Source organism: Pristis pectinata, chromosome 12 (assembly GCF_009764475.1).
Source record: "Pristis pectinata isolate sPriPec2 chromosome 12, sPriPec2.1.pri, whole genome shotgun sequence".
Classification (NCBI taxonomy): Eukaryota; Metazoa; Chordata; class Chondrichthyes; order Rhinopristiformes; family Pristidae; genus Pristis; species Pristis pectinata.
Window position 1 is genome coordinate 27,290,008 of NC_067416.1, and position 20,973 is coordinate 27,310,980.

The 20,973-nt window shown below is 39.9% G+C and overlaps 1 protein-coding gene across 3 annotated transcripts in view; it reads left to right on the forward strand.

Annotated features, from left to right (window-relative positions):
- The window catches only part of pwwp2b (PWWP domain containing 2B), a 177,017-nt gene that overhangs the window by 61,705 nt on the left and 94,339 nt on the right, over positions 1–20,973 (forward strand). The window lies entirely within an intron of this gene.

Consider the following 20,973-nt stretch of genomic DNA (forward strand, 5'->3'; position numbering starts at 1 on the left):
CAGAACATAACTATTCAGTCCACTGGCCTTCAAATTACTCAATGTAAGAATCTATGCTTCCTTTGTAAATTAAGTTCATTTCTGTTCCAATTCACCTCTTTTCCAACCCTGGCACAGTGTAATGATAGGAATAGTCAATTAAAGCTAACTAGTATATTGATGGCACAAAGAACCTCACTATCATAGAAGTATTTTCCAGCAACTGTCCTGATAGCAAATGAATCTTAATGTAGGAAGCATGGCAGTTAATTTGTCCACTGCAAGTTCTTAATAACAACATGAAGAAAACCAGCTAACCAAATTAGTGATGCTCATTGAGGGATCAATATTGCCCAAAACACCAAAGAAGGGTTGTCTGCTTTTCTTTAATGCAACCCCATGGAACCTTTTATATCCACTTAAGAGAGGAGAGGACAGTAATGCTAACAGTGCAGCAGTCGTCCTGTATTGCACTGGACAGTCGAACTACATTCTCTTATTTAGTCCTTTGGAAAAGAACTGTGAAATTTACAAAAAAAACAGTTTTATATCAGAGATGAATGTGTAACCAATTGAGCCATGGTTGTAACTAAGACAACATTTGGAAAATTTATTTGTGGAATACTTACTTAAATCTAGATTTAGTAGGATATTTGTATTACCTCTCTTTGGGACGCACACTGATTGAACATGCCCATAATTGCAACTTTCAGAAGCTGTTGGCTCAGTTGAAAAAATGTTTCCAATTTTTGTCCAAGTAATTATGGCTATAAGTTATGTCTGACTCATTGTTTTAACAGCTTTAAGTTCTACTGTCCAACTGATCTCATTACTTTATGCTGAAAATCTCAAATCCCACGGGATAAAGATATTTTTGTAAAACAGTGATGAACTGATGCTATTTTAAAATTTCCGAATCTTTCATCAGCTGTGTATATTGTTGGTTATTGCTGTTGATTTCTAAGTCAGCTACCTAGGAGTGAGTTAGTGCTTGTGGTTGTCTCCATTCATGATCACTCACCTGTCCACCTGATAAATTTAAACAATCCTCTAGCTCTCTGGCTTCTTGTGAGCATATTGTTTCCATTTCAGAAATAATCTATTGATAACAATACATAAAAAATGCACACTGGAGTTCATTTTTAATAGCTTAAAATATTAAGCACACCGCTGTCTGTGGTGGTGATGCTGGCTGGATTTTGCAGTCAGTGACAGAGCAACAACACCTGCCATTCTTCACCAGGAAGCTACCTTTGATTTCTGTGAACTACTAAGGCCAGTTTACAGTTAACTGATTTTTTTTAGCATGGCACCCATATAGTCAAGTAACAAGTATATGGGCAAGACAAGTAACAGAATCACCCCCAACCAGTCATTTAGAACAATCTTCATTAAGGCAATAAAATCTGAATTGAGAAGTATAAATTTGAATATTTAAATCATGTACAGTAAATGAAATAAGGTGAGGGAAATAATAGTGGTAGCAAGAGAGAGGAACGAAAGAGATGGGGAAATAAAAATAAAGTTTTTAAATAGCCAACAATAATTTAATTCTGCAAGAATGAGAGCCTCACTTATAAAATTTATCTTTCCAAGACCAGAATATAAATATACTTGCTGACTGGACAGATCATTCCTTCCTCACGCTTGGGTGATTAGGGTGATTTTAAGCTGGATACACACTAATATTGGGTAGTTTGTGGTTTGTGTGAGGCTCTAAGGGCTAATGAGTGCTGGGCCCAGGTTTCTTGCAAATATGTATGGAGAAGTAACAGGAGAGTTAGAGACAAGGGATAAGAAGAGTTTGATGGAGTACATTTACAACTTTTGATATTCAGAATGTATCAATGTCTGCCAATTAACATCTAGCTATAACTCCATTGATAAAACACTAATGAGGGAGATGCATGTAGTGTTAATCAATTCCTGGTGGTATTGTCTTTCATGAATACATATGTCGTCAGAGACCTGCTGTAAAACACAACTTAACCCAATCCAACCACAGTAGATCTGAACCTGGCCTGAACATGATGACTTCATTTTTTTTCCAAAGCTGCCCCGAGCTGAACCCAACTCATGTAGTTGGGTCTTGTCAGGCTCTGGTTGGGTAGCCTCAGACCAAAAAGCAAGGCTAAAATAGAATCTGTCTGAACATATTTGTCAGTGTTATCATTCCTCCACTCCGCCATCCAAATAAGGCATTGCTACTGGGGAAATGAAGTCTTCTTCCAAAACCACAGCTGGAGCAATTCTTTTGCATAAGATCTTACCTGCCAGCTGGAGACAACTCCTCTGCTTGTTAATGGACCGCTGCAGGAGTTCATAAACAACCTGCGTGACCACTACAAGTTCATTTTGCCTTCGTTCAGAGTGCTAGTGAGAAGACAAGGTTTTTACTGTATTGTATTTACAGAATTGTTGATGGAAAATGTATCCTGACATTTCATTGTATTAGGAGCCTCATTAATTCAGGTTTCTATGTTGCTGTGCAACTATAGTGTTATGACTGACAGGCAGGAAGAAAACACGAGCAATTTCTTCCAACGTTATTGCAGTCTCTCCCCCACCTCCCCCCCCCCAATAAGATTCATGAAAAGTAAATTCATATTTGGAGGATTTTAGACCTTTTAAAAATACTTTTTCATTTCCAGAAGGGTACCAGTTTAACACACTTTTTTTTATCCATTTTAAATATACAATGTCATGACCAAGTTATTTTTAAATCCATTTTGTGAGCAAATGTTCAGAATATTAAATTGTTTCCATGTTTAGGTTAAGCACTGTGTGGTTCTTATGAAGCATAAGTTTTTCTTGTCCTTTATTTAAGCGTGAATTTAAGGAACCTGTTCCTCGCCATAATCAATAACCTGGCTTCATATATTGTATCAGTCCTGGGCAGGTAAAGATGTTCTGAAACTATTACTGCTCCAGTCATACTACATGGTATAATGAAGCAGCAAAAGCTTTTGAGAGAGTAGAATGAACAGTTGACTGTACACATGTTCCTTTGCTTTTTCATCTTTGAGAAGAGCAAAGCCTTTTTGAGTACTACAAACAAGTCACAGGGTTCTTCTTAGCAGTCTTGGTGAAACTTCCAAAGTTTTATCTGTAAGTAGTAGTGTAACAGCCTGCCAAGTACTTTTTCAATGATTGTCCACGAGTGGAAATGTTGGCTGAGTGTTTCCTATGGGCAGTCTTGTTACAGACATAAATTTGATTTTATTCTGGTATGAACTTGGTGTCGATAGGAAAGTTGCAGAACAGCTGGAGCAGCAGATAAAGTTTAAGCAGATTTGAAATTCTCCAGTTCCTTGGTACAGAAAGAAAGTCTGCTGCTTGCTGAGGATGCAGTGAGTAAAACCACAGTCATCCTCAGTAAGGCACTGGGTGCCCAGTGGTTGGGAAAGAAAAAATTTCTCATTTTAAGACTTGGGCAGCTGCATTCACCACATCACACAAAATTGAAACAAGCATTTTGTGACCATCAGCACAACTTTAGAAGACTTTGAAGGAGAGCTCACTCAGTTGAAATTACAGCAGGCACTTGTGCATTATTTTTAATAAATGGCCCACTTAGTTATGATTAGGAGATCCTGCTGTACCCTATTACTGTTTTGTCCAATAGGAAATGATGTCACTGAGAAGAATGTGTTTGGTTCCAAACATCTCCTGCATGGCATGGCAGCCTTGTGCCGCATTGCACTGCTGCTCATCTACTGGAAATTTCCCTTCCATTCTATGATGACTCTTTCCATGTTTATTTTAGATCCTTTTGCCAGCTTGGATATTGCCACAATACCTGTAGATGCAATGTCAGTTGCTCAGACTTCTCCAAGAATCAACACTGAGATCAACAAGCATCAGCACCAAGACAAGGCAGGGAAGGGCTTGCTGGGTGAAGGGGTCCTGGTTCTGCTGACGAGAAAGAGATCCTTGGCTAGAAACCTGTTCAAACAATTCCATAAAACTGATACAAAAAGTGAGTTAACCTAGAGTGATGAATGTTAGGCACATTTCTCGGTGCCTTAGAGCCTGGTGGAAAATACTTCTCCTTGTTCTTTTGGCAGAATTTGTGTTCTCCCCTGCAACTTTACCCAGTGTGAAACCGCCCCCTATGCTGTCAATGCTAGTGCAACACAATAGTTTGTCTGCAGTAAGATTTTCACCAGTCTGAAAGTTATGATTATTTACTCATACAGTAACCAAATTTTGCTAATCCTGATCCCATGTAACAATGCAATTTAAAGAGCTAAGACTCAAGCATGTATCCTCTGGCATCACTGAGATCTCTGGCTTCTTATGATCTCAAATGCAAATCATATGCTTGCCTGGATGGAGTGCTTTGCCATTAGAGGTCAGGGTCACAATTAGTCTCAGCTTCCTCAGCCCAAGATCATTCCAGACGGCTGCTGCTGATCTCGGCGATATCTCACAGTTTGCTGCTCACTGCTGCAATAGGGTAGACTTCAAGCTCAAGAGAAGTCTTGTTTTGCTTAGAAGCAGGGAGAGCAGGCCCAGTCATTCCCTAAAGTTCCAGCAATCATAGACTGCACTCATGTTCTTATGGAGACCCCTGGCAGCCTCCTGCAGAGAGTGCTTAGCTATAGCCCCGAGGGAGTCTATGTGGCCCCTATGTGCAAGGAACATGTCTCCTGAGAGCATCATTCTTCACCATCCTGTCCAGTTCCTCCTAACCCTCAGGAGCATGTTCCCTCCCTGTTCTCATCATTGCAATATCCATTCCTTCAGTAGCAACATCCTCCAGTAGTTGGAATAGGTTTGTGGCACTGTGTTATGTTACATCCCTTTAAGAGTTATCCAAAAAAGATTGCAACTGCTCTGCAATATGCTGAGGTGTACAAGAACCTGAAACGGGCCTACAGGGAGTAATGTGTTGAAACTGACAGCCTGACAACTTTCACCAACAGTGTTAGGGTGACCCAACACCAAAATACTGCATGGAGTGATTTCTGGACCCTTGACTTTAAGGGCCCTACCTTTGAAAGGAAAATTTTTGACCTGTGCTGTGCTAACTGTTGTGCCATGGACCTATTCAAGTTGCAGAGGGGTTAACAACATCATAGTGGAAAATGCAGCAGAGCATTTCACCAATTTTTGTGGGATTATATTGACTGATGCACATGTGGAATTTAGCATTGGCTCATTGATCAGTGCTGCTTGGTCTTCCTTGGAGGAGCAGCTGGCAACAGTAGTAGTTTCCCTCAAGCAAAAGAAGAAAAGACGATAGAGAACAAACATTTCTGTAGTTTCCTTCATAAACTCAGGACGTCTTAAAGGGCTTTATAGCCAATGAAGGACTCTCAAAGTGTAGCTACAGTTCTACTGCAGCGCCGTCAGTTTATACACAGCAAGTTCCCACCATCAATGATGTGATAAGAACCAGATATTCTGTTTGTACTGAGGTTGGCTGAGGGTTGTGTTAGCCTGGATCCATGAGAACACCAAAAATAGCAGCAGAATTAGGACACTGGATCCCTCAAGCCTGCTCTGCCATTCAACAGGATCATGCCTGCTCTTCTACCTCAACATCATTTTTTTGCTCTATCCCCATATTCATTGTTTTCTCTTATACCAAACAATTTATCAGTCTCAGTTTTGAATGGAATCAATGACTGAGCATCCTCAGCCAGCCAAGGTAGAGAATTCTAATGATCCCCAACCCTCTGAGTAAAGAGGTTTCTCCTCATTTCAGTCCTAAGTGGTTTCCCCTTATTCTGAGACAGTGGCTCTTAGTTCTAGATCCCTCAGCCAGAGGAAACATTCTCCCCATGTTGATCCATTCCCCCCCTGTTGATCCCTCCTACAATTTTGCACATTTCAGCAGGACCACCAAAGATTATGCAAAAAAATGTAATTTATTAAGGAAGAACTTTCCAAGGTTTTATTGGAAATAGACCATAATTGTGATAAGGATGCATGACAAAGAGAATTGATGTTGGTGAAATTTCAATGTGTTTTATACCACCTCAGATAGGATCGATTTACACTGAGCAGATGGTGCATAGGACAGACTCAACAAAACTATTGATCAGTGGAGAATTAGATTCTGATGAGAGATGGGTGAAGATGGCAAGTGTTCTTGCACTTATAGTAGATGAAATCACAAGATCACAAGACAAAAGATCACATTCGGCCCATCGAGTCTGCTCCATGAGCTACACAAAAAAAAATTCTATCTAGCCCTAATTCCTATCTAGCCCTAATTTCCGGCCTTGTCCCCATATCCCTTGATAGCTTGACTAATTAGATACCTATCTCCTCCTTAAACGCCCTAATGATTGGGCGTTTAAGGAGGAGATAGATAGGTATATGGTAAAATAATGGTATATTTATGTGCTCGGGAAATGCTTGAACATTATAGCATTAAAGTGAGTGACAATCAAAGAATCTGTTTTTTTCCAGTAACATATTAAAAGCATTTCTTCACAGCTCCACATCAGAACTAAGTAATCACACCTTGAAAGGTATCAATTATCCTTTGTCTTATTTAATATACTGTATATGCACTGTATTAATGTTCTGGGCAAAATGTGTGTGGGGAGTGGCAGCCATTAATTAAAAATTTACCAAATTCTCATTTACTGTCAAGGTCAATTTTTTTTTACAACGGAAGTGACAGATAGGCTTAAAGGTTTTCTAATCCATCCATTATTTATTAATCTTTAACTATTATATTTTTATAACAAAGTAGCACATACAAAACATAACTACAGTATATGATCAGTTGTATGGATTTTGATTACCGTTTTAATACGTAACAACATCAACGTCTACATAGCAAGAAATTTTAACACACAATGCTGACTGTAGTGTTAACACAAGAATTCTGCAAATGCTGGAATCTGGAGCAACACACAAAATGCCGGAGGAACTCAGCAGGTCAGGCAGCATCTATGGAGGGAAATAAACAGTGAACGCTTTGGGTCGAGACCCTTCATCAGGACTGGAAAAGAAGAGGGCAGAAGCCAGAATAAAAGGGTAGGGGGAGGGGGGGAGAAGCACAGGCTGGCAGGTGATAGGTGAGTCCAGGTGAGAGGGCGAAGGTAGGTGGGTGGGGGAGGGGCGTGAAAGGGAGTGATGTGAGAAGCTGGGAGGTGATGGGTGGAAGAGGCAAAGGGCTGAAGAAGAAGGAATCTGGTTAGAGAGGACAGTAGACCATGGAATAAAGGGAAGGTGGTGGAGAATAGGAGGGAGGTTGTAGGCAGGTCATGAGGGCAGGGGAGGGGAAAGAGAAGGGGTGAGGGGGCTATAGGAATGAGGGAAGACAAAGAGGGGAAAAAACAGAGGGGAAGGGTTACCAGAAGTTAGAGAAATTGTTGATGCCATCAGGTTGGAGACTCCCAAGGAGGAATATGAGGTGTTGCTCCTCCAACCTGTGTCTGGCCTCAATGTGGCAGTAGAAGAGGCCATGGATAGACATGTTGATATGGGAGTGGGATGTGGGATTGAAGTGGGTGGCCACCAGGAGGTCCTGGCTGTTGCGACGGACTGGCTGTTGCAAAGGTGCTCAGCGAAGCAATCACCCAATCTGTGTCGGATCTTGGCGATGTAGAGGAGTCACAGAGGGACCGATCCCTGCGGAAAGCCGGGGGGGGTGGAAGGGAAGATGTGCCTGGTGGGCCGGTGACACCCGAAACATCGAGTGTTTATTTGCCTCCATCGATGCTGCCTGACCTCCTGAGTTCCTCCAGCATTTTGTGTGTGGCTGTAATGTTAACCACTTGCAGTATTTTATTTTGCTTAAAATAATTAATTTCATTACAGATATTTGATGAGAAAAAGGTGAATCATTTTCATTAAACAAGTATACACAATAAAATTATGCAAATATGTTTTTTGCATAGATGTTTGCTAAACTCTCCTGAACATGATAGTACAATTGAAGTTCTCTTGTCCTCTGAATACTTGAGTGCTCCTGTCTCTTCAGCTTCTATGTAATTGTCAACCTTCCTTTGTCAAGTACTCTTGTTGAAAGCAGTGATCAAGAAGAATTTTCAATAATAAATAGTTTATTTTAGACTATTTTTTACTTAGTTTATATCTACATGCAAAACACAATATTACAGCACATTATTATTAGCTCAGTATATGTAATCACAATATGGCTATACTTCAAATATTACTTCAAGTCCCAAGGAATTTGGTTTGGAGTTCTTGCTTGGTAGTCCTAAAGGCCATTAGGGTGATTACTTAGAGCTGGCTTTCTTTGCGAAAGCATTTGTGGAGCTGACTGATTCCTGATATGAAGGAGAACACAATGGGTGAAGAGCTTTGAGGCTTGATCTCCATCTCCTTTTAGCTGCTCCGTTTCCTGGGACAGATTAGGACAAAGTATTTTTACCTCCAATAGACGTAGGCAAAGACAGGTAAGGGAATGAGCCGGGAATGAATACGTACAGCAAAAATCTTTTTCCCTTTACGGAAGGAAACCATTTTCAGGACTGCCATAACGAATGGAACAAATGGTGCCTCCCCAATTGAGGCGTGTTGAGGGCAACAATAATTTGCATTTATATAGCTGCCTAGAAATTGGATTGTGAAGCACCGTGTCTCGGTGCACTATGCAATTCCATTTCAATGAAAAATCTATTATGAAGGGAAATCAGCTGCTTATTGCTGTTTGCATATCTTCTTATTGGTTTCTTATTGTATCAGATATGTGCAATGCTGTCCAATACATGTTGGGGCAAAATGCCCAGGAATTTTGCTTCAGGAGCTGTGGATGTCATGGGCCACTTGTGTTGAAGCAGGCATTTGCAGAGCTTGTGAGGCCTTCCATGATGTGGATCTACCTCATTTGAGCTCTCTCCAGGGTCCCACTTATGTCTCTCAGGTTGCTGTCCAGTCTTTCACTCCTCCCATCTCCCATCCAGCTTGACCTTTGCTTGAAACCAATCCCCCTTTTAAAGAAAAGATTTAAAGGGGATCTGAGGGGTAAATTTCTCACACAGAGAGTGGTGGGTAAATGGAATGAGCTGCCAGAGAAAGTGGTAGAGGTGGGTACAATTACAATGTTTAAGGGACATTTGGATAGGTACACAGATAGGAAAAGTTAAGAGGGATATGGGCCAAATGCATGCAAGTGGGATTAGCGTAGACAGGGATCTTGGTTGGCGTGGGCATGTTGGGGCAAAGGGCTTGTTTCCATGTTGCATGAATCTCTATGAATTTATGGACCGCTACAAAGAGTAATTAACAACCTTCGCAAGTGACAAATGGTTACGTACAATGCCACTTGAGAATTGCTGATGACCATTAGATGTTAACTCAAGCCCAGTTGCTGCTTCCACGAGTGTGAGAACGTGAACAATATCTTTGGGCTATGAACAGGTGCAATCAGTTTTGTCAGGTTTTTTAGGTGACAGTAACAATCTAAAGCCTCTGCTTCAGGAGGACGAAGGGGAACATCATACAAGATGATGAAGTTCCAGGGGAGGAAAGTAGTTTAATTCCCATCACGATCCAGTGATGACTCAGGGAATGTGTACTGAGCATCTTTGTGGAGGAACAAAGGACTGCAGATGCTGATCAGTGATAGTGTGGGAGGGGGAGTTGAAGTGACTGGCAACAGGGAGATGCAGATCGCAGTTACGGACAGACCGTTCTGCGAAACAGTCACCTAATGTCTTTGTGTCTTCTTGTCCTTCTATAAATTACAGTGTTGAGGGAGAGATGTACCTTCCTTTCCTTGGCATCTTTAATTGCCTGTTTTGTATGCAAGTTCAGTTAATTCTAACTGATTGAGAACTGGATCAAAGGTCACCAAAATAATGTTTTACTGGGGCTTAATCTCCAGAATGAGTTTATTTTCACAATTCCACAGAGCTTCAGGTGCAGATTTGGATGGGCGGAGGAAAGCATTTTAAAGGTGGGAGCAGGATATTGTGTGCTGGTAAAATTTAAAGGGACGTGGGCAATTAAAGGAGCATGTCAAGGTAAGTGTACAAAAGTCTTGTCACTGTAGATGAGGGTTAACATATTTGGGCATGTATCAAGGTTGTTAGGTGGAGACAAGCTAGGATTCATGGGCAAAAATTTAGTCAAAAGTGAAAAAGGTGCAGCATGATGAGGAAATAACCAGCATGTGGCCTCCTATTCTAGCTGTTAAAGTGCTGTGTTGGGTGGTTACAAGACTATCTGTGGTCTATGCCGCTCTACTGTACCATCCCGAATATGCCTGCCAGCAGCTGGAAAGAGGCCTGAAATAACCACTGTTACTGTGGCTTTATTGTCTTTCTATAAAGTGACTAAGGTCTGAATCTGCCTCTTTGCTGACCACCAGCCTGTCAATTTAGCAGCTCACAGTCTGTGTCTGGTAGGTGAGGCAATGCCTGTAAATACGCCTGGTGAATCTTGAGTGGATTCAAATAACCAGAGCATTGTGGCCATTAAACCCTCCTTTCATTCGAATTGAGGAAGCTTGAAATAAATCTTCTTCCCTGTTTGGACTAACCACCCAGCAACCTTATGTAAAGTGATTACCAGGTGGCCTGTAAACCTTTCCATTACTTCACACTATCTTGCCGGGAAGGAACATGAAGATGTGAAAGTGACAACAGAACTGCTTTCTGGATTGGCATGTCATGAATGGAGTGATTCTGAAGGGTCAATCATATTATTGTCCAGCAGGCATTAAGATATCTTTATGCTATGGGGTCGACTGCCATCAGTTGGGAACTGGGAACCTTGTGATACTTCTGGCCTCCCTACATGGATATTGTTTTCTGCAAAAAGAATTGAATAGGGAGGAATTCTCTTTGGAAAATCTATTGATTCCAGTATCAATACCTTGGAGAGAAAGCTTCAGAACAACTGCCATTGGAAAAAGAACAAGAAAGCAAAAACAACTTTAAAATTGTTAATTCAAGCTCAAAAGCTGGCAACATTAAAGTTCACCTCAAAAAAATGTAATTGTTCCTGAATTTTACTGGACACCAAAGTTAATAGAAAACTGTGGGAGCAAGAGTTCAAAGTCCAAAGTGGTATGAACATCATGGAAAAGCAGGGGCAGCTGTGATGCCCTAAGAGTTGAATAGCTAGTTGGAATTCATCCTCTCAGCTCCCACACGAAGAGCTATAATCCATAGACATATATCCCAGTGCATGTCAATATCTTCAAACAGAAAGTAACACTGGTAAAGAGGATGGTTTCAAATGAACAGAAACATAATCTGTTTAGTCCTCAGCCTTAGAAATGTTGGTGGCTTGTCAGAGGATATAAATCTTGTATTACAAATGTGGTGTTCATTAAGATCCAAGTTCTTGATAATATCATTTGAAGTATCATTTGGAAAGCAAAACAAAACTGCAGATGCTATAAATCTGAAATAAAAACAGAAAGTACTGGGTGTACTACTGAGTATCCCAAAATATATATTTCTTCTTCTTTTGACATCCACATCGTGTAGAAGAGAATAAACGGGTTACAGTTAAATCACAATGCATCATAAGTGACTATTGTTATCTATTCCAATAAGCTGGAGTCACAATAGAAACTGACTACAAAATGACCCAGACTAATGGATGGGTGGTATTCCTCTCACTCATTTTAAGCATTTAAACAATTTATCTGAGCAATCTTTATCCTTTTCCAAATTAGCACAAATCTACAGCACAGAAGTATTAATTTAGCCCTAACTTGGCTGAACTGCTCTGTGAAACCACAGATATAGCAGATACGACATTGGAAAATTGATATGTTAGACTGGTGTCCTTTTCCCCTATCCTATATATAGTTGAAGGAACTTACAGTCCCATCCATAAGACCATAAGTGCACACACAATATGTGCTATTCATTAGATTTCCCAATCACATACAAATTCATGTATTATGAATTTTCCAATGTGTTGGTAAATTAATTGGTCAGACATATTAAGAGAAATTTGCCAGGTGGTTTTGAGTCATTTTATACAAATAATGATTGAGTGGTCAAGTACACAGCTCCCATCCTCTGGAAGATCAATTAAAACTGAACTGTTGGCATGTTAAACCATTATAGACAGATGGACAACTATCCGCGTTGCTGGAACTAATTATTCCATATTGATTAGCAGTTGTTTAAAGCCTTTTGAAACCTCACCCTTTGTGTTTTGATAATGTTTTGAAAGGATATGGTTTGTTCTTCAATTTCTCTGTAAGTTGCTAATTATGTTTCAGGCACATCTATTTCGTAAAAGCAATTTGACATTTTCATTTCAAGTCATTAACTATCCCTTTGGGATTGCAAAGTGCCATGTTTTGTGAGATATGCTGAGCACTGTCAGAAACCTCTGTAGGTTCTTGCTCATTAAAGAAAAACACATGATGAAACAATGCAAAAATTTATTTTTAAACTCTGATTTGTATCAGCAGAGGGAAAGTAATAATTTGCACAATGAGTGGTCATTTTTCAATCCATTTTAAAATGTTTAGTGTGACAACGGTGTTTAATGTATTTGGAAATATAAATGATCTGGTCATAATGCATAATAAACAGATACTTTCAAATGTACTAATACAGTCTGATAAATATATACTTTTGAAATACATTGATACAGTCCTTTCAACCATTTAGTGTTTAGATCAATATTTCTCTTTCATGGCATATAACAGCAGCTGTGCCACTAACACAAATTATTAATGTATTTAATAACAATATTGTATATTTTTCAACCTGCATTTCCTTGGTGGGGTATAAAGTATTCCTTCTGAAATTATGTATTCTGATTTCTGAGAGTTGGTGCTGTATTCAATATGCTGAGTTGTGATTTATATTTTCTGTTGTTGCGACTTTAAAATTCTACACTTCCCCACTTTTCCTTTTCACAACAAGGCACTAATTTGTACAATGATACTCCTTCACATCCAGTTGACAGTTTCAATACATGAATCTACACAATGTATGTAGGCAGGCCTTTCACTGAGGGAAATATTAATCCAAAACTAATCTCTCAATGCCTATAATTGTGCATTTTGCAGTACTGAATGGAAGTGAAAACCTTTTTCCCCTAACCCAACCACTGCCCAACAGAAACACACACACACACACACACACAGACACACACACACACACACACACATATGCACACTTAAACTCACACACAACTCTTCCTCATTCTATTCAATTCAGTAAAGACAGAAAGACCAACACTTTGATGGACAGCTGACGTTTCAGGTCGAGACCCTTCAAGGGTCTCCATTTCCCTCCACAGATTATTCCTGACTCGTTGAGTTCCTCCAGCAGTTTGTTTTTTTTGCTCCAAGTTCCAGCATCTGCAGTCTCTTGTATCTTCAACATGCTAATGATTTTGCAAACTATACCCCAGATATCTAAATTAATTAATGAATTGTCATATGGTTTCATTTCTGGAGTTAGTAACTTCTTTAAATTGGTACATGTACATTTGCTGTTGCGTACATATTGTCTTGAAGCACCATCTAGAGATATCTTGGCCATTGAAGCTATCCCATTCTCAGCTTTCAGGATCAGAATTAGTATCAATACACTCACCTTCAGTCCTTCTTTTACACGGGGGGATCAAGCTTTTCTGGTTATAGTAAAAGGATACACAGACAGTATGATTCAATGATAAATAAAGAATTAGACTCTTGGTGAATGCTTTAGTGATAATGCCTTTCAATATCATGATGCTCCACTTAAATGCTGTGTCATCCACAGACATTTGCCAGATTTCTATGAAATACTTGAAGCATGATGTATTTAGCAAGCAGCCCAGAAAGGAAGGAATGTTAAAAAGTAACTTGGGCCTCCTGATGTCAAGTTTTTAATGACTGTTTATGTAGCAGATAAGGGAAAAATAGTGATTTTGGACAGTATAAAATTTGTATACAGTTTTGAGTGAAGAAATCATTGCATGCCAAATAGAGATACAGCAAATAAAATCTGCCAGTCAAAATAACATTTAACCCCTGAACTTCTGTTGAGAAATAATATAACATTTAAGCATTTGACAAGGTAATCTCTTATTTTCTTCTATTTTTATTTGCAGTGATATTTTGTCAATTTTGTCTCTTAACATTATTACCCAACACCAGTCCTTTCCCAATGTTTCCTGAAGACATTGATCTCTCCACTGGGATACCATTAGATGAGTGTAACTGTATCCCACAACATGGGCTTGATGGGAATGCTCTGAAAGTCAGCATGGACTTGATGGGACAAATGGCCTCCTCCTATGTTGTAGAAAAAATGAGGAGATTACCTGATAGTTTGTCCAAATGGCCATTATTTGTATTAGCCTCAGTATTAATTCCATAGTGCAATTCATCTCAGCTCAGCAGCTTATCCCAGATCAGACGTCACCTGCTGGTACATATATTAGCTTTAAAAAGGTGCCACTGAATTCTCACAAGAGCTGGAGTCTGGGTCAGTTTTACTTGCCCTCCCTAGCTCCCAATCTAGGCATTGAGGTAGTACAAGCTGTATAACTACAGTCAACCATCAGAACGGACCAGCAACAGAATCACAGATCTCATTTGCCTGGATAAACTCACTGAACCATCCAGAATAGAAGTAAAGTCTTTTTCTTGAAAGCTGCTGAATAGAAAAAATGTAAAGATATATAAGATAATCTTAAATGATTGTTCAGATTCCTTGAATTGTGCAAAGTCAGAATGAGATATGATGATTGAGACATTGTACTACCAAATTCTCGGATCGTTTTTTAAATTAATTTTGTTGAAAAGCCACATTTTTATTGGATCATGGGGTTAGGAATAATTTTTTTTAAATTTTGTACTGATTTTTTTGGCAGTAATTATGTAAAGGAAGCAAATAATGATGTACTAGCATGCAAAAGATTATTGAAGTGCCAAATATTTTTAGGTCAGTTATTACAATTGAGTTTGGTCTGACTAGTTCGTCATGTAACCAGTCATTGTGGTCTCTATACAGCAGAATGCATCTCTCCCTGTCCAATATCTCAACAAATGATGAACACAGAAGGATTGCTCCAGGACAATTGCTTAAAGAACATGCTGTATATTACATTGTGATTCTCCCCATTTTCAGTTATCTTCATCTGACCAAAAGTGAAGTGGCAAATTATTTAACATTGGATGGAATTTAGTGTGAGAGACTATGTGCTACAAACTTTAATCACCTTGTCAATATATCAAAATAATGAATTTGTCTCCCCCCTCGGCAAAATAGATGTTCACTTCTTTTCATTTTACTGTGCTGGATCCCTGTGCAATCTCACTGCTGGATATAGATTTTAGATAGGCAAGCTACTGTTTGGAAGCCCACTGTAAAATCTCCCGACAACAATGCCTATTAGTGATTGAAAAGAGTCACAGGTCTAGTACAATCTCTTCACCCCAAACTCTGTTGTCAGTCAAGAACTTGTATCTCCAGGCAACAGGATGTCAATCACACTGAAAGTTTTGGAATTGAAAGAAGTGGCCAGTTTCAATGATGTGTGCCAAATAGTTTGAATAACCTGCCAAACAGACCCCCTTTCACATTGGAGTGGCCACAATCAGGCCCTGCATACCAAGGATCTCTGGAGGTATCCGTGCCTCAGCTTTGCTCTGAAGGGAGCATATTTATCTGTCAATAAGTCAACACCCTTTCCGTTTGCAGAAAGCAACTGGCAACTACTGACCATTACCCCTTTCAGATCGCAGCCAGTAATAAAGAATGCACATCAACATCTAATACAGGCAGGTACGTTTTTGCCTTGTGCCACCAGTAATTTAGTTAATTTTCACTTCCTATTCCAACCCACACTGCCAGTCTGAAAATTTCAATGAACATATTTAAGTCTGCAGGTTTGACATGGCTCTTCTTAAGCAAAAAAGTATGTGCAAAGAATGCTGACAGAAGGTACCATCGGATTCATTGGTTTTGTGATTTCCAGAATATTCCTACTGCCCTAATAAAAGAACTGTCAAAATAAGCGAAAGTGACAAAGAACGTTGGTCAACTTAAAGAAAACTTTTAATTGCCATCAATTAATTAATTTTTACTTTCAAATCAAAATGTAAGTTTTCTACATCAGTTCATACCTAACATTAACGGCCAGGACATCATAACTTTATGCTCCACTCCCTTCAAATGTTTAACCAATTTTTTTAGTGAGAGAAAATTCAGAGCTTGCAGTGAACGGTAATGGGGAAATCTCAGCTGTGACTAATAATAGTCATAAAAATCAGTACCATTGAATTAGAAGGCTTTCTATCCACAAGTGATTACACAGTGCCAACTAACAGTTCAGAAAGGATGGGAGACATTAGGTGCAAAGGTACTGTACATCCAGTGTGAGAGATTTCGGGCTCATCAATGGCTTGTCAAGCACAGTCTGCAAAGCAGTAACTGAGAAGGTCTTCAGAGTCCTTGTATGCCATAGGCAGGTATTAGCTACCTGATTTGTCTTTTGGGAATTTGATACTTCGTTTTCTATGCAATTAAAGGAAACAGGCTGCAAGACCTTTAGTTTTAAGAGTATCCACCCCCTCTGTCAATGTTTTTTCTTCCCAGCCCAAAAATTGCAGTCCTTTCTTCAGCTCAATGCCCCAGCAAATTAACTTTACCAGTTTAAAATTCCTGGTCTCCACCTACTGTGGTTGCACTGCATGCTATTTGGAGGATTCATTGCAGCAACCTGTCAAACCCTCCTCAGCAACAGCTCCCGGACCATGCCCTCCACCATCCAGGACGATGATGGAAGGTTCACAAGGTTCACCTTCTCCATTGCCTTCCAAGTCATACACCTATCGAGGAAGCTCACAGCCTATTAGCGCTGTGGGAACAATTCACCACACAAACAGCAGCAGTTCAAGAAGGTGGCCAAATATAAAAATTTTTCCAAGAGCTATTAAGGATAGGCCTAGCCAACAATGTCCAAAGCCCAATAAAGCATCATTTTTTTTAAATTACACCCTCTGAGACATTCATTTCATGATGCCTTTTTTGCTGCAGACTGTTCAATTTTGACATTTTCTATCTTTGTTCCATTTATTTTGAGTAAGTTTTTAAATAGAAGCAGGCTGCATTAATTTTGGAAAATATGTGGTTTGTGTGGTTATTGCCTTATACTTAGCTTTGTCTTTTGAATGTTATGCTGTATTGCCTTCAAAATGCAGTGCTTTATTTTCTTGGCTCTTAACTTCTGCACACTGATCCCAATCATTCTGGAATGTGGAAAACAAATGCTACAGCAAAAGTTTGCTCTATGGCAAGCTGCACCCATGTTCTAGGGTGCTACACAATGGTAAGGTCAACTTGTCACCTGCCTAGTTTCCAGTCTTAGCTAGGATGTCATAGATTACAGAGGGATTCATGACCCAGAATATTTAGTTGTCAGGGTTGCAGATTGGTGAGTAATTATCATGGAGCGGTAATGGGGTTTGGATAAGCATTAGTAATATTTTTTAAATGCCTTGATGAAGACCACAAAAATCATGGCACTGTTCCACAATATTTACAGTTTTGAGAAAACTGTTGCACCTTTTTACTCTATTAACTACATAATGCACTGTAGTACATCTATATCAATAGAAAATTGGAAAAATAAATGCTCTTCATCACTGAATATATAAAGCATGTCCCTAAACTAGAGATTGCAAGATTGTGCTTTGCAGTATATGAACACTGACAGATAATATCACTTAGCTGGAATGAAGGAGTTAATTTAAAATACGTGCTTACGAATTGCATTCAATATTATTACTACCCACATGTGCCTGCTTGGATAAACAGTTCAAATCTTTGAAACATTGACAAGTCATCCAGAAACTTGAGTGGAAGAGGTGTTCATTAACTCCAACTATGTAACACTGAGCCAACTGCAGATGATTGCCTAGTGGCCTCAGGATTGTCTGCACAGTGGATCATTTATTTCTCCTCTGTACAGAGGCACTTAACAGCAGTGCTGTCCATCTTATGGAAAGAGAATCTTATAAGAGAAAGCACATTTAATTTGTTTATCAGTCACTTAGGGAAGTTGAGAAATGGAATGTGTGTAAGTGACTGGCTTGTGTTGAGAAATGAACATGTCTTGACATACAAAGAGAAAATTGGTGCATGACACAACTTGCAAGGGTTGGCTGATGTCGCAGGTGTGATTTGAGATACAACTGGATAATTTGGAGCCTGGAAATAACAACAACAAGTAGCACTTGCGCATCAATAACCAATAGAATGAGATGGATTGGATTCCTTTTTGATGATTTTTGTCTTGGTATCACATGCGTTCAGTCCAACTTGAGCATTTCTACTAGTCACAGTGGTACAGGAGGAGGTCATTTGGCACATTGGTTCCATACAAGCTCCCAGCGACGCAATGCTATTAGTCCCATTCCCCCTCTCCTTTCTCCCCTGTGCCCGTGCAACATATTGTCCCTCACACATGTCCATCAACTCCCCTTTGATTCTTTGTGCCCTTAACCTACACTCAGGGATCATTTAAAGCATCCAATTAACCTATCAGGATATCTTTGGGACATGGGGATAGACTGGAGCACCCGGAGGAAACCCACACAATCACCGAGAGAACATGCAAACCCCACACAGAACAAAGGTGCTTCCCTCAATCCCAAAACTTATACGAACTCCAACTCCTCTAGTTCATCATTAAAAAACAATGTTTATATCTGTTTCCCATGTCACCCCTCTGATTGAGCATTTCAAATTAACGTCAGATGGTTAACTGGTGGGCCATCAACTGCTACTGTTTAATCTATTTGCCAGATGAAGCCTTAATGGCAATAAAAAGTGAGAATACTGATATTCCACCCATGTAAAATACAGATTGCTCAGAAATGTTCTGTGATCAGCATGTCAGGGCTTTTAAGGGGAGCTGCAATATGTGTGGTCCTGATTTTAGTAAGATTATCTTGGCTGTTTTTGTTAGGTCAACTTTTTTTCAGAAGTGCCAAAAATATTGAAGCTGCCTTTTGAAGCTCACATAATTGACATTGTTAGTAAGGAAACCTGTAAGATTTATGTTATATGGAGCAAGAGGAGTTGGAACAAAGGAAGAAAGGCTGCTGGTAAGGTGTGGTGACATCAAGTCTGGACAGCCATTAGCATACCTCACTCAAAACTTGAACCTTTGTGAATTTGACCAAGGAACAGACCCTTGATGCTGTGTTAACTGGTCTTCTGGAGGTAGGACCAGCTTTCAGTGGCATACAAGGCCATCAGCTTATTCCAGTCGAACCATCAACATAATCACTTTGGTGACCACAACCTTCGACACAATCCATTCATGCATCACTCATTTCCCACTTACTAGCAACAACAGGATACAGATCTGACTGCTACCATCACTATTATACTTCCTAATGGATGGGGAGACCTTACAGTTGACCACCAGGCATTGACTTTTCCTAATCTCACTTGCTGCTCTTCACCTTTGCAATGCTATCTCCCTAACTTCACTAACTCTATGTTCCTGAAAGTGTACCTCTGCTGTTTGCAAATACCGGTGGTTCCAGTGCTGGCATTGGCCCACCCTTGCAGCTGGCTGCTGTTCCAAGTTTAAGTGGCCTAAAGTAGCCCAGAACTTCTTCCCTGATCTTCATCCTGACCCCTGACATTTACAATCAGGCTCTTCTGACTATCAACTTTTCCAGTCTTCCTCCTATTTGTCCAGACCTGCTCATCCTCTTCCCTGGCCCCCCGTCAGCAATGCTTACATTAAGTGCCCAGACCTTTTCATTGTTGAATCTCTTGATTAACCTTTTTAATGAATGTCTAAATGTAGGCCCTCAAGTTAATCATTCAAGATAGAGAAAGGGTTGACAGGGAAGTTCATAAGAGAAACGAGAAGCTCTTCACACGAGGCCTTATTGTTCTGAAAAGGGAACTTGGCAGTTGAGAATTTCCACAGTAATCATCACCGGTGCAAGCTGTGAGCTGCCCCCCTCCTCCTCCATAATATAAAGTTACCCCATCTGATGGGCTACAGGGCCTTACCAAACAAAAATGTCTGAATTTTAACCTCTATTGTGTGCTACATTCATTGATCTTAAAGACGTACATTGTTTTGGTCATGGAGTCACAGAGAGATACAGCATGAAAACAGGCCCTTTGACTCCATGTCAAACATCAGCCACCCATTGACACTAATCCCACATTATTTCAATTTTTATTCTCCCCACATTCTCAACTACCCGGGATCCTACACCCTAGAGGCAATTTACTGTGGCCAGTTATCCTACCAACCCCTAATGTCTTTGCGACGTGGGAGGAAACTGGAGCACCCAGAGGAAACCCACAAGGTCACAGGGACAACGTGCAAACTCCACACAGACAGCACCCAAGGTCAGGATTGAACCCATGTTCTTGTACTTGAGGAGCGAAGTTAACCGGGCTTTCCAATCAACAGGGATGTTCCTATTGTGGACATCAGGTGAAGGTCAGCATCAAGACCAGGTGTAATCTCATACCCTCTCCCAAAGCAAGATAGCAAACTTCATCTCACTGATCAGGCAGTGAAGTCACAGTATATTGAAAACCTAGTCTGCCTGCACCCAGCTGATTGATATGCAGGGTGACTTTCTGAGGAAAAATAGTATGAATCATAACAGTTGTTATGTTAAGCAATGAGAAAAAGCATCCCTGTCTATTTTTCTAAGGCAGGATTGGGATCATCTGTAACCAGAGTAACTCAACAACAGTGGCGTTCGCACTCCCAGAACACCTCAAGATAAATCCTAGACAGTCTTTACTCTGCTGCTATTCTTCATTCTGTTTTGCAACAAAAACAAGTTTCATTTTGATCTTTTGTTATTTTAAACTCTTTGTAATTAGTGGTTTTGTTCCACATTTCCCTCAATGTTTCCTTTTAACTTCAGGCAAAAATCCTTGTATTTGTTTGTCTGCTTTCTTTATGAATGACAACAGTTTGAAGAAATGGCTGGGAATGGGTCATTTGGCTGACCCCTCAGCTCAGTGTCATACAGTGCCTTTTGTTCATTTGTAAAGGAAAGAGACAAGGGAACATCCACACCAACATCCAAGCTCA